The following is a 13535-nucleotide window of genomic DNA, read 5'->3' as shown; positions in this document are numbered from 1 at the left end:
AGTAACAAAACTACTCCGAGTGGGGACCAATCCTCCCACTCGGGGGCTTAGCTGCGACCCCGTACTCGCCTAAGTTACAAAACTAATCCGAGTGGAGAGAAGTCCTCCCACTCGGGGGCTTAGCTGCGACCCTGTACTAGCCTAACTTACAAAACAACTCCGAGTGGGGAGCAATCCTCCCACTCGGGGGCTTACCTGAGACCCCGTACTCGCCTAAGTTACAAAACTACTCTGAGTGGAGAGCAATCCTCCCACTCGGGGGCTTAGCTGCGACCCCGTACTCGCCTAAGTGACAAAACTACTCCGAGTGGAGAGCAATCCTCCCAATCGGGGGCTTAGCTGCGACCCCGTACACTCGCCTAACATACAAAACTACTCCGAGTGGAGAGGAGTCCTCCCACTCGGGGGCTTAGCCGTGAACCCGGTTCGCCTAAGTTTCAAAGGGCTTAGTCGCAAACCCGATTCGCCTAAGTTACAAAAGCTATTCCGAGTGGAGAGCAATCCTCCCACTCGGGGGCTTAGCTGCGACCCTGTACTCGCCTAAGTTACAAAACTACTCTGACTGGAGAGCAATCCTCCCACTCGGGGGCTTAGCCGCGACCCTGTACTCGCGTAAGTTACAAAACTACTCTGAGTGGGGAGGAATCCTCCCACTCGGGGGCTTAGCTGTGACCCCGTACTCACCTTAGTAACAAAACTACTCCGAGTGGGGACCAATCCTCCCACTCGGGGTCTTAGCAGCGACCCCGTACTCGCGTAAGTTACAAAACTGCTCCGAGTCTAGAGCAACCCTCCCACTCGGGGCTTAGCTGCGACCCCGTACTCGCCTAGGTTACAAAACTACTGCGAGCAGGGAGCAATACTCCCAGTCGGGGGCTTAGCTGCGACCTCGTACTCGCCTAAGTTACAAAACTACTCCGTTTGGAGAGCAATCCTAATACTCGGGGGCTTAGCTGCGACCCCGTACTCGCCTAAGTTACAAAACTACTCCGAGTGGAGAGCAATACTCCCACTCGGGGGCTTACTAGCGACCCTGTACTCGCCTAAGTTATAACACTACTTCGAGTGGAGAGCAATCCTCCCACTCGGGTGTTTAGCTGCGACCCCGTACTCACCTATGTTACAAAACTTCTCCGAGTGGGGAGCAATCCTCGCACTCGGGGGCTTAGCTGCGACCCCGTACTCACCTACGTTACAAAACTTTTCCAAGTGGGGAGCAATCCTCGCACTCGGGGGCTTAGCTGCGACCCCGTACTCACCTAACTTACAAAACTACTCCGAGTGGAGAGAAGTCCTCCCACTCGGGGGCTTAGCTGCGACCCCGTACTCACCTAAGTGACAAAACTACTCCGAATGGAGAGCAATCCTCCCAATCAGGGGCTTAGCTGCGACCCCATACACTCGCCTAACATACAAAACTACTCCGAGTGGAGAGGAGTCCTCCCACTCGGGGGCTTAGACGTGAACCCGATTCGCCTAAGTTTGAAAGGGCTTAGTCGCAAACCCCATTCGCCTAAGTTACAAAAGCTATTCTGAGTGGAGAGCAATCCTCCCACTCGGGGGCTTAGCTGCGACCCTGTACTCGCCTAAGTTACAAAACTACTACGAGTGGAGAGCAATCCTCCCACTTGGGGGCTTAGCTGCGACCCTGTACGCGCCTAAGTTACAAAACTACTCTGAGTGGAGAGCAATCCTCCCACTCGGGGGCTTAGCTGCGACCCTGTACTCGCCTAAGTTACAAAACTACTCTGAGTGGAGAGCAATCCTCCCACTGGGGGCTTAGTTGCGACCCTGTACTCGCCTAAGTTACAAAACTACTCTGAGTGGGGAGCAATCCTGCCACTCGGGGGCTTAGATGTGACCCCGTACTCACCTTAGTAACAAAACTACTCCGAGTGGGGACCAATCCTCCCACTCGGGGGCTTAGCTGCGACCCCGTACTCGCCTAAGTTACAAAACTAATCCGAGTGGAGAGAAGTCCTCCCACTCGGGGGCTTAGCTGCGACCCTGTACTAGCCTAACTTACAAAACAACTCCGAGTGGGGAGCAATCCTCCCACTCGGGGGCTTACCTGAGACCCCGTACTCGCCTAAGTTACAAAACTACTCTGAGTGGAGAGCAATCCTCCCACTCGGGGGCTTAGCTGTGACCCCGTACTCGCCTAAGTGACAAAACTACTCCGAGTGGAGAGCAATCCTCCCAATCGGGGGCTTAGCTGCGACCCCGTACACTCGCCTAACATACAAAACTACTCCGAGTGGAGAGGAGTCCTCCCACTCGGGGGCTTAGCCGTGAACCCGGTTCGCCTAAGTTTCAAAGGGCTTAGTCGCAAACCCGATTCGCCTAAGTTACAAAAGCTATTCCGAGTGGAGAGCAATCCTCCCACTCGGGGGCTTAGCTGCGACCCTGTACTCGCCTAAGTTACAAAACTACTCTGACTGGAGAGCAATCCTCCCACTCGGGGGCTTAGCCGCGACCCTGTACTCGCGTAAGTTACAAAACTACTCTGAGTGGGGAGGAATCCTCCCACTCGGGGGCTTAGCTGTGACCCCGTACTCACCTTAGTAACAAAACTACTCCGAGTGGGGACCAATCCTCCCACTCGGGGTCTTAGCAGCGACCCCGTACTCGCGTAAGTTACAAAACTGCTCCGAGTCTAGAGCAACCCTCCCACTCGGGGCTTAGCTGCGACCCCGTACTCGCCTAGGTTACAAAACTACTGCGAGCAGGGAGCAATACTCCCAGTCGGGGGCTTAGCTGCGACCTCGTACTCGCCTAAGTTACAAAACTACTCCGTTTGGAGAGCAATCCTAATACTCGGGGGCTTAGCTGCGACCCCGTACTCGCCTAAGTTACAAAACTACTCCGAGTGGAGAGCAATACTCCCACTCGGGGGCTTACTAGCGACCCTGTACTCGCCTAAGTTATAACACTACTTCGAGTGGAGAGCAATCCTCCCACTCGGGTGTTTAGCTGCGACCCCGTACTCACCTATGTTACAAAACTTCTCCGAGTGGGGAGCAATCCTCGCACTCGGGGGCTTAGCTGCGACCCCGTACTCGCCTAACTTACAAAACTACTCCGAGTGGAGTGCAATCCTCCCACTCGAGTACTTAGCTGCGATCCCGTACTCACCTAAGTTACAAAACTTCTCCAAGTGGGGAGCAATCCTCGCACTCGGGGGCTTAGCTACAACCCCGTACTCACCTACCTTACAAAACTACTCCGAGTGGAGAGAAGTCCTCCCACTCGGGGGCTTAGCTGCGAACCCGTACTCGCCTAAGTTACAAAACTACTCCGAGTGGGGAGCAATCCTCCCACTCGGGGGATTAGCTACGACCCCATACTCGCCTAAGTTACAAAACTACTCCGAGCGGAGAGAAATCCTCCGACTCGGGGGCTTACCCGCAACCCCGTACTTGCCTAAATTACCAAACTACTCCGAGTGGAGACCAATCCTCCCACTCGGGGGCTTAGCTGCGACCCCGTACTCACCTAAGTAACAAAACTACTCCGAGTGGGGGCCAATCCTCCCACTCGAGGGCTTAGCTGCGACCCCGTACTCGCCTAAGTTACAAAACTACTCCGAGTGGAGAGCAATCCTCCCACTCGGGGGCTTAGCTGTGACCCTGTACTAGCCTAACTTACAAAACAACTCCGAGTGGAGAGCAATCCTCCCACTTGGGGGCTTACCTGAGACCCCGTACTCGCCTAAGTTACAAAACTACTCCGAGTGGAGAGCAATCCTCCCAATCGAGGGCTTAGCTGCGACCCCGTACACTCGCCTAACATACAAAACTACTCCGAGTGGGGAGGAGTCCTCCCACTCGGGGGCTTAGCTGTGAACCCGATTCGCCTAAGTTTCAAAGGGCTTAGTCGAAACCCGATTCGCCTAAGTTACAAAAGCTATTCCGAGTGGAGAGCAATCCTCCCACTCGGGGGCTTAGCTGCGACCCTATACTCGCCTAAGTTACAAAACTACTCTGAGTGGAGAGCAATCCTCCCACTCGGGGGCTTAGCCGCGACCCTGTACTCGCCTAAGTTACAAAACTACTCTGAGTGGGGAGCAATCCTCCCACTCGGGGGCTTAGCTGTGACCCCGTAGTCACCTTAGTAACAAAACTACTCTGAGTGGGGACAATCCTCCCACTCGGGGTCTTAGCAGCGACCCCGTACTCGCCTAAGTTACAAAACTACTCCGAGTCTAGAGCAACCCTCCCACTCGGGGCTTAGCTGCGACCCCGTACTCGCCTAGGTTACAAAACTACTGCGAGCGGGGAGCAATACTCCCACTCGGGGGCTTAGCTGCGACCTCGTACTCGCCTAAGTTACAAAACTACTCCGTTTGGAGATCAATCCTAATACTCGGGGGCTTAGCTGCGACCCCGTACTCGCCTAAGTTACAAAACTAATCCGAGTGGAGAGCAATACTCCCACTCGGGGGCTTACTAGCGACCCCGTACTCGCCTAAGTTATAACACTACTTCGAGTGGAGAGCAATCCTCCCACTCGGATGTTTAGCTGCGACCCCGTACTCACCTAAGTTACAAAACTTCTCCGAGTGGGGAGCAATCCTCGCACTCGGGGGCTTAGCTGCGACCCCGTACTCGCCTAACTTACAAAACTACTCCGAGTGGAGTGCAATCCTCCCACTCGGGTGCTTAGCTGCGACCCCGTACTCACCTAAGTTACATAACTTCTCCAAGTGGGGAGCAATCCTCGCACTCGGGGGCTTAGCTGCGACCCCGTACTCACCTAACTTACAAAACTACTCCGAGTGGAGAGAAGTCCTCCCACTCGGGGGCTTAGCTGCGACCCCGTACTTGCCTAAGTTACAAAACTACTCCGAGTGGGGAGCAATCCTCCCACTCGGGGGATTAGCTACGACCCCATACTCGCCTAAGTTACAAAACTACTCCGAGCGGAGAGAAATCCTCTGACTCGGGGGCTTACCCGCAACCCCGTACTTGCCTAGATTACCAAACTACTCCGAGAGGAGACCAATCCTCCCACTCGGGGGCTTAGCTGCGACCCCGTACTCACCTAAGTAACAAAACTACTCCGAGTGGGGGCCAATCCTCCCACTCGAGGGCTTAGCTATGACCCCGTACTCACCTAAGTTACAAAACTACTCCGAGTGGAGAGCAACCCTCCTACTCGGGGGCTTAGCGGGGATCTCGTACTCGCCTAGGTTACAAAACTACTCCGAGTGGGGAGCAATCCTCCCACTCGGGGGCTTAGCTACGACCCCGTACTCGCCTAAGTTACAAAACTACTCCGAGCGGAGAGAAATCCTCCCAGTCGGAGGCTTACCCGCAACCCCGTACTTGCCTAAATTACTAAACTACTCCGGGTGGAGACCAATCCTCCCACTAGGGGGCTTAGCTGCGACCCCGTACTCACCTAATTAACAAAAACTACTCCGAGTGGGGACCAATCCTCCCACTCGAGGGCTTAGTTCTGACCCCGTACTCGCCTAAGTTACAAAACTACTCCGAGTGGAGAGCAACCCTCCTACTCAGGGGCTTAGCGGGGATCTCGTACTCGCCTAGGTTACAAAAGTACTCCGAGTGGGGAGCAATCCTCCCACTCGGTGGCTTAGCTGTGACACCCGTACTCGCCTAAGTTACAAAACTACTCTGAGTGGAGAGCAATCCTCCAAATCGGGTGCTTAGCTGTGACCCTGTACTGGCCTAACTTACAAAACAACTCCGAGTGGAGAGCAATCCTCCCACTCGGGGGCTTACCTGAGACCCCGTACTCGCCTAAGTTACAAAACTACTCTGAGTGGAGAGCAATCTTACCACTCGGGGGCTTAGCTGCGACCCCGTACTCGCCTAAGTGACAAAACTACTCCGAGTGGAGAGAAATCCTCCCAATCAGGGTCTTAGCTGTGACCCCATACACTCGCCTAACATACAAAACTACTCCGAGTGGAGAGGAGTCCTCCCACTCAGGGGCTTAGCCGTGAACCCAATTCGCCTAAGTTTCAAAGGGCTTAGTCGCAAACCCCATTCGCCTAAGTTACAAAAGCTATTCCGAGTGGAGAGCAATCCTCCCATTCGGTGGCTTAGCTGCGACCCTCTACTCGACTAAGTTACAAAACTACTCTGAGTGGAGAGCAATCCTCCCACTCGGGGGCTTAGCTGCGACCCTGTACTCGCCTAAGTTACAAAACTACTTCGAGTGGAGAGCAATCCTCCCACTTGGGGGCTTAGCTGCGACCCTGTACTCGCCTATGTTACAAAACTACTCTGAGTGGGGAGCAATCCTCCCACTCGGGGGCTTAGCTGTGACCCCGTACTCACCTTAGTAACAAAACTACTCCGAGTGGGGACCAATCCTCCCACTCGGGGTCTTAGCAGCGACCCCGTACTCGCCTAAGTTACAAAACTACTCCGAGTCTAGAGCAACCCTCCCACTCGGGGGCTTAGCTGCGACCCCGTACTCACCTAAGTTACAAAACTACTCTGAGTGGAGAGCAATCCTCCCACTCGGGGGCTTAGCTGCGACCCTGTACTCGCCTAAATTACAAAACTACTCTGAGTGGGGAGCAATCCTCCCACTCGGGGGCTTAGCTGTGATCCCGTACTCACCTTAGTAACAAAACTACTCCGAGTGGGGAGCAATCCTCGCACTCGAGGGCTTAGCTGCGACCCTGTACTCACCTAACTTACAAAACTACTCCGAGTGGAGTGCAATCCTCCCACTCGGGTGCTTAGCTGCGACCCCGTACTCACCTAAGTTACAAAACTTCTCCAAGTGGGGAGCAATCCTCGCACTCGGGGGCTTAGCTGCAACCCCGTACTCACCTAACTTACAAAACTACTCCGAGTGGAGAGAAGTCCTCCCACTCGGGGGCTTAGCTGAGACCCCATACTCGCCTAAGTGACAAAACTACTCCGAGTGGAGAGGAGTCCTCCCACTCGGGGGCTTAGCCGTGAACCCGATTCGCCTAAGTTTCAAAGGGCTTAGTCGCAAACCCCATTCGCCTAAGTTACAAAAGCTATTCCGAGTGGAGAGCAATCCTCCCACTCGGGGGCTTAGCTGCGACCCTGTACTCGCCTAAGTTACAAAACTACTCTGAGTGGAGAGCAATCCTCCCACTCGGGGGCTTAGCTGCGATCCTGTACTCGCCTAAGTTACAAAACTACTCTGAGTGGGTAGCAATCCTCCCACTCGGGGGCTTAGCTGTGACCCCGTACTCACCTTAGAAACAAAACTACTCCGAGTGGGGACCAATCGTCCCACTAGGCGTCTTAGCAGCCACCCCGTACTCGCCTAAGTTACAAAACTACTCCGAGTCTAGAGCAACCCTCCCACTCGGGGGCTTAGCTGCGACCCCGTAATCGCCTAAGTTACAAAACTACTCTGAGTGGAGAGGAATCCTCCCGCTCGGGGGCTTAGCTGCGACCCTGTACTCGCCTAAGTTACAAAACTACTCTGAGTGGGGAGCAATCCTCCCACTCGGGGGCTTAGCTGTGACCCCGTACTCATCTTAGTAACGAAACTACTCCGAGTGGGGAGCAATCCTCGCACTCGGGGGCTTAGCTGTGACCCCGTACTCACCTAACTTACAAAACTACTCCGAGTGGAGTGCAATCCTCCCACTCGGGTGCTTAGCTGCGACCCCGTACTCACCTAAGTTACAAAACTTCTCCAAGTGGGGAGCAATCCTCGCACTCGGGGGCTTAGCTGCGACCCCATACTCGCCTAAGTTACAAAACTACTCTGAGTGGAGAGCAATCCTCCCACTCGGGGGCTTAGCTGTGACCCCGTACTCACCTTAGTAACAAAACTAATCCGAGTGGGGACCAATCCTCCCACTCGGGGTCTTAGCATAGACCCCGTACTCGCCTAAGTTACAAAACTACTCCGAGTCTAGAGCAACCCTCCCACGCGGGGGCTTAGCTGCGACCCCGTACTCGCCTAAGTTACAAAACTACTCTGAGTGGAGAGCAATCCTCCCACTCGGGGGCTTAGCTGCGACCCCGTACTCGCCTAAGTTACAAAACTTCTCCAAGTGGGGAGCAATCCTCGCACTCGGGGGCTTAGCTGCGACCCCGTACTCACCTAACTTACAAAACTACTCCGAGTGGAGAGAAGTCCTCCCACTCGGGGGCTTAGCTGCGACCCTGTACTCGCCTAAGTTACAAAACTACTCTGAGTGGGGAGCAATCCTCCCACTCGGGGGCTTAGCTGTGACCCCGTACTCACCTTAGTAACAAAACTACTCCGAGTGGGGACCAATCCTCCCACTCGGGGTCTTAGCAGCGACCCCGTACTCGCCTAAGTTACAAAACTACTCTGAGTGGAGAGCAATCCTCCCAATCGGGTGCTTAGCTGTGACCCTGTACTGGCCTAACTTACAAAACAACTCCGAGTGGAGAGCAATCCTCCCACTCGGGGGCTTACCTGAGACCCCGTACTCGCCTAAGTTACAAAACTACTCTGAGTGGAGAGAAATCTTCCCACTCGGGGGCTTAGCTGCGACCCCGTACTCGCCTAAGTGACAAAACTACTCCGAGTGGAGAGCAATCCTCCCAATCAGGGGCTTAGCTGCGACCACATACACTCGCCTAACATACAAAACTACTCCGAGTGGAGAGGAGTCCTCCCACTCGGGGGCTTAGCCGTGAACCCAATTCGCCTAAGTTTCAAAGGGCTTAGTCGCAAACCCCATTCGCCTAAGTTACAAAAGCTATTCCGAGTGGAGAGCAATCCTCCCATTCGGGGGCTTAGCTGCGACCCTGTACTCGCCTAAGTTACAAAACTACTCTGAGTGGAGAACAATCCTCCCACTCGGGGGCTTAGCTGCGACCCTGTACTCGCCTAAGTTACAAAACTACTTCGAGTGGAGAGCAATCCTCCCACTTGGGGGCTTAGCTGCGACCCTGTACTCGCCTATGTTACAAAACTACTCTGAGTGGGGAGCAATCCTCCCACTCGGGGGCTTAGCTGTGACCCCGTAGTCACCTTAGTAACAAAACTACTCCGAGGGGGGACCAATCCTCCCACTCGGGGTCTTAGCAGCGACCCCGTACTCGCCTAAGTTACAAAACTACTCCGAGTCTAGAGCAACCCTCCCACTCGGGGGCTTAGCTGCGACCCCGTACTCACCTAAGTTACAAAACTACTCTGAGTGGAGAGCAATCCTCCCACTCGGGGGCTTAGCTGCGACCCTGTACTCGCCTAAATTACAAAACTACTCTGAGTGGGGAGCAATCCTCCCACTCGGGGGCTTAGCTGTGACCCCGTACTCACCTTAGTAACAAAACTACTCCGAGTGGGGAGCAATCCTCGCACTCGGGGTCTTAGCAGCGACCCCGTACTCGCCTATGTTACAAAAATACTCTGAGTGGAGAGCAATCCTCCCAATCGGGTGCTTAGCTGTGACCCTGTACTGGCCTAACTTACAAAACAACTCCAAGTGGAGAGCAATCCTCCCACTCGGGGGCTTACCTGAGACCCCGTATTCGCCTAAGTTACAAAACTACTCTGAGTGGAGAGCAATCTTCCCACTCGGGGGCTTAGCTGCGACCCCGTACTCGCCTAAGTGACAAAACTACTCCGAGTGGAGAGCAATCCTCCCAATCAGGGGCTTAGCTGCGACCCCATACACTCGCCTAACATACAAAACTACTCCGAGTGGAGAGGAGTCCTCCCACTCGGGGGCTTAGCCGTGAACCCAATTCGCCTAAGTTTCAAAGGGCTTAGTCGCAAACCCCATTCGCCTAAGTTACAAAAGCTATTCCGAGTGGAGAGCAATCCTCCCATTCGGGGGCTTAGCTGCGACCCTGTACTCGCCTAAGTTACAAAACTACTCTGAGTGGAGAGCAATCCTCCCACTCGGGGGCTTAGCTGCGACCCTGTACTCGCCTAAGTTACAAAACTACTTCGAGTGGAGAGCAATCCTCCCACTTGGGGGCTTAGCTGCGACCCTGTACTCGCCTATGTTACAAAACTACTCTGAGTGGGGAGCAATCCTCCCACTCGGGGGCTTAGCTGTGACCCCGTAGTCACCTTAGTAACAAAACTACTCCAAGGGGGGACCAATCCTCCCACTCGGGGTCTTAGCAGCGACACCGTACTCGCCTAAGTTACAAAACTACTCCGAGTCTAGAGCAACCCTCCCACTCGGGGGCTTAGCTGCGACCCCGTACTCACCTAAGTTACAAAACTACTATGAGTGGAGAGCAATCCTCCCACTCGGGGGCTTAGCTGCGACCCTGTACTCGCCTAAATTACAAAACTACTCTGAGTGCGGAGCAATCCTCCCACTCGGGGGCTTAGCTGTGACCCCGTACTCACCTTAGTAACAAAACTACTCCGAGTGGGGAGCAATCCTCGCACTCGGGGGCTTAGCTGCGACCCCATACTCACCTAACTTACAAAACTACTCCGAGTGGAGTGCAATCCTCCCACTCGGGTGCTTAGATGCGACCCCGTACTCACCTACGTTACAAAACTTCTCCAAGTGGGGAGCAATCCTCGCACTCGGGGGCTTAGCTGCGACCCCGTACTCACCTAACTTACAAAACTACTCCGAGTGGAGAGAAGTCCTCCCACTCGGGGGCTTAGCTGAGACCCCGTACTCGCCTAAGTGACAAAACTACTCCGAGTGGAGAGCAATCCTCCCAATCAGGGGCTTAGCTGCGACCACATACACTCGCCTAACATACAAAACTACTCCGAGTGGAGAGGAGTCCTCCCACTCGGGGGCTTAGCCGTGAACCCAATTCGCCTAAGTTTCAAAGGGCTTAGTCGCAAACCCCATTCGCCTAAGTTACAAAAGCTATTCCGAGTGGAGAGCAATCCTCCCATTCGGGGGCTTAGCTGCGACCCTGTACTCGCCTAAGTTACAAAACTACTCTGAGTGGAGAACAATCCTCCCACTCGGGGGCTTAGCTGCGACCCTGTACTCGCCTAAGTTACAAAACTACTTCGAGTGGAGAGCAATCCTCCCACTTGGGGGCTTAGCTGCGACCCTGTACTCGCCTATGTTACAAAACTACTCTGAGTGGGGAGCAATCCTCCCACTCGGGGGCTTAGCTGTGACCCCGTAGTCACCTTAGTAACAAAACTACTCCGAGGGGGGACCAATCCTCCCACTCGGGGTCTTAGCAGCGACCCCGTACTCGCCTAAGTTACAAAACTACTCCGAGTCTAGAGCAACCCTCCCACTCGGGGGCTTAGCTGCGACCCCGTACTCACCTAAGTTACAAAACTACTCTGAGTGGAGAGCAATCCTCCCACTCGGGGGCTTAGCTGCGACCCTGTACTCGCCTAAATTACAAAACTACTCTGAGTGGGGAGCAATCCTCCCACTCGGGGGCTTAGCTGTGACCCCGTACTCACCTTAGTAACAAAACTACTCCGAGTGGGGAGCAATCCTCGCACTCGGGGTCTTAGCAGCGACCCCGTACTCGCCTAAGTTACAAAACTACTCTGAGTGGAGAGCAATCCTCCCAATCGGGTGCTTAGCTGTGACCCTGTACTGGCCTAACTTACAAAACAACTCCAAGTGGAGAGCAATCCTCCCACTCGGGGGCTTACCTGAGACCCCGTATTCGCCTAAGTTACAAAACTACTCTGAGTGGAGAGCAATCTTCCCACTCGGGGGCTTAGCTGCGACCCCGTACTCGCCTAAGTGACAAAACTACTCCGAGTGGAGAGCAATCCTCCCAATCAGGGGCTTAGCTGCGACCCCATACACTCGCCTAACATACAAAACTACTCCGAGTGGAGAGGAGTCCTCCCACTCGGGGGCTTAGCCGTGAACCCAATTCGCCTAAGTTTCAAAGGGCTTAGTCGCAAACCCCATTCGCCTAAGTTACAAAAGCTATTCCGAGTGGAGAGCAATCCTCCCATTCGGGGGCTTAGCTGCGACCCTGTACTCGCCTAAGTTACAAAACTACTCTGAGTGGAGAGCAATCCTCCCACTCGGGGGCTTAGCTGCGACCCTGTACTCGCCTAAGTTACAAAACTACTTCGAGTGGAGAGCAATCCTCCCACTTGGGGGCTTAGCTGCGACCCTGTACTCGCCTATGTTACAAAACTACTCTGAGTGGGGAGCAATCCTCCCACTCGGGGGCTTAGCTGTGACCCCGTAGTCACCTTAGTAACAAAACTACTCCGAGGGGGGACCAATCCTCCCACTCGGGGTCTTAGCAGCGACACCGTACTCGCCTAAGTTACAAAACTACTCCGAGTCTAGAGCAACCCTCCCACTCGGGGGCTTAGCTGCGACCCCGTACTCACCTAAGTTACAAAACTACTATGAGTGGAGAGCAATCCTCCCACTCGGGGGCTTAGCTGCGACCCTGTACTCGCCTAAATTACAAAACTACTCTGAGTGCGGAGCAATCCTCCCACTCGGGGGCTTAGCTGTGACCCCGTACTCACCTTAGTAACAAAACTACTCCGAGTGGGGAGCAATCCTCGCACTCGGGGGCTTAGCTGCGACCCCATACTCACCTAACTTACAAAACTACTCCGAGTGGAGTGCAATCCTCCCACTCGGGTGCTTAGATGCGACCCCGTACTCACCTACGTTACAAAACTTCTCCAAGTGGGGAGCAATCCTCGCACTCGGGGGCTTAGCTGCGACCCCGTACTCACCTAACTTACAAAACTACTCCGAGTGGAGAGAAGTCCTCCCACTCGGGGGCTTAGCTGAGACCCCGTACTCGCCTAAGTGACAAAACTACTCCGAGTGGAGAGCAATCCTCCCAATCAGGGGCTTAGCTGCGACCCCATACACTCGCCTAACATACAAAACTACTCCGAGTGGAGATGAGTCCTCCCACTCGGGGGCTTAGCCGTGAACTCGATTCGCCTAAGTTTCAAAGGGCTTAGTCGCAAACCCCATTCGCCTAAGTTACAAAAGCTATTCCGAGTGGAGAGCAATCCTCCCACTCGGGGGCTTAGCTGCGACCCTGTACTCGCCTAAGTTACAAAACTACTCTGAGTGGAGAGCAATCCTCCCACTCGGGGGCTTAGCTGCGATCCTGTACTCGCCTAAGTTACAAAAGCTATTCCGAGTGGAGAGCAATCCTCCCACTCGGGGGCTTAGCTGCGACCCTGTACTCGCCTAAGTTACAAAACTACTCTGAGTGGAGAGCAATCCTCCCACTCGGGGGCTTAGCTGCGATCCTGTACTCGCCTAAGTTACAAAACTACTCTGAGTGGGGAGCAATCCTCCCACTCGGGGGCTTAGCTGTGACCCCGTACTCACCTTAGTAACAAAACTACTCCGAGTGGGGACCAATCCTCCCACTTGGGGTCTTAGCAGCGACCCCGTACTCGCCTAAGTTACAAAACTACTCTGAGTGGAGAGCAATCCTCCCAATCGGGTGCTTAGCTGTGACCCTGTACTGGCCTAACTTACAAAACAACTCCGAGTGGAGAGCAATCCTCCCACTCGGGGGCTTACCTGAGACCCCGTACTCGCCTAAGTTACAAAACTACTCTGAGTGGAGAGCAATCTTCCCACTCGGGGGCTTAGCTGCGACCCCGTACTCGCCTAAGTGACA

The sequence above is a fragment of the Triticum urartu genome, chromosome 5A (genome assembly GCF_056163025.1).
Source record: "Triticum urartu cultivar PI428250 chromosome 5A, HENAU_Tu73, whole genome shotgun sequence".
NCBI lineage: Eukaryota > Viridiplantae > Streptophyta > Magnoliopsida > Poales > Poaceae > Triticum > Triticum urartu.
Note: the sequence above shows the minus strand (reverse complement) of the source record.